Source organism: Echinops telfairi, unplaced genomic scaffold (assembly GCF_000313985.2).
Source record: "Echinops telfairi isolate 266 unplaced genomic scaffold, ASM31398v2 ScPeMD7_2186;HRSCAF=2738, whole genome shotgun sequence".
In the NCBI taxonomy this organism is placed as follows: domain Eukaryota; kingdom Metazoa; phylum Chordata; class Mammalia; order Afrosoricida; family Tenrecidae; genus Echinops; species Echinops telfairi.
Window position 1 is genome coordinate 2,069,612 of NW_022106084.1, and position 1,671 is coordinate 2,071,282.

Here is a 1,671-nt window from a genome sequence, read left to right on the forward strand (position 1 = left end):
TTTGTGATGGTTGGACCAGGGTGCAGCTGCCTTAGCCAGTTCTCTACTTCAGCTAGCAAGGCTCACTTCCTGAAAGACATCCCTGAGGAGAAGCTGCATGTACCTATCCCCATAGAGCCCTGGGTGCTGGAGCAGCCGCGTGGAGACCCCTGCCAGCGCTGAGATGCTTACACGCGCACTGATTTGGCTTTCCTCTTGCAGTCACCGTCATAGTGTGTGTTTTGTGAGATGGGGGAGGATTTTGTGGATTGATTTTGGGCATATGGGTTAATATTGGACTTGCGTGTTTGGGCAGCACTGGCTGGGAAATTTTCTTGATGCACACTTACCCTTTATATAGAACTCTCGCTTTTACATGAATTTCTGTGGATTTGTTTCTGTAATGTACCCAGACTAACACACTTCCCTCTGCGTCTGCTGGTTTCCAGTGCTGTTCGGATCTCTGCCAAATGCAAACCACTATGCCACCAGGGCTGCTGGGAAGAAAACAGAGGTTTCTAAGTCAGGAAAATACTGAAAAGGAAATAGCAGATCTATTTTCCACATCCTTGAGAATATAAGCTTTTCTTCATCTTACTTTCAAGTTTACATGACAAACTAGTTTCCTGCGGTATGGAGTTTTGCAGCTTACTGGTGCTGATTATGAAGATAGAATTGTGGATAGAATTTTAAGGAGATGCAATTTGTCAGCATTGGATAAAGGCATGTGTCCACTGGACAGTATGCTGCGGTCTTGAAACATGATAATCTCTGATTAAGAAACCTTGATTGAGTTATTTTAGCCTATATGACATTGGGATACAAATGATTCAGATACAGCAGCACAGACCAATATGGCTTGGAGGAATTTAATGTCATTACAAGTAAATGCTATAAAACAGGGGTGTCAAACTCAATTAAAACGTGGGTCATTTGGTGCAACAGACAAGATTCACTTGGGCCACATCACATTTACAAATTTTGTTAAATTTATATTTTGAGGTGAGGATTCGGGAATATGGATAGGATAATTAAAACACTGTATAATTACTTTTATTTAAACATTTATTTTACTTAATATATTTATAAAACTATAATTACTCATTTTTGCCTGAAACTTGCCAGCGCTTTCGCCCTACTAATTTTCACTTACCTCTTAAGTCGTGACCACCGGGAAATGTAACAAAGTGACTAATAAAAACACAACATGCTGGACAGCTGACGAATGTGATGCACAATCATAATGGCTTCCCTCTGAAAATGTTAACTCGTGCTGCCGCTAGGTATGAGTCATAACAGCGCAACCCAGAGTGCTCTTTTTAACCTTTATGTTATTGGGATTTGTTTACATTACGTGACACTGAGAGTAGCAGACACATCGCTTCCAAACATCGCTGGAACTGAGTCAGCACGTTTAGACACGTCCACAGGCCCCCAGGAAAGGCACTGGGCTATGTGCAGATTCCTCTTCAGTAGTTAAAGGGTTAACGAGGGAATTGTGTGCACGGTATTGCCTCAATCTCTCCTAAGCGCTATTTCCTTCATCACAACTTTTCCTGTTTTCATTTTATTTCGGAGCATTGTGGGCCACAAAAATTACGTCGTCCTTTTCATGAGGCCTGAGGGCTGCCAGTTTGACACCCGTGTTATAAAATATTGAAAACCAAGAATGTTACTTTGAGGACTAAGGTA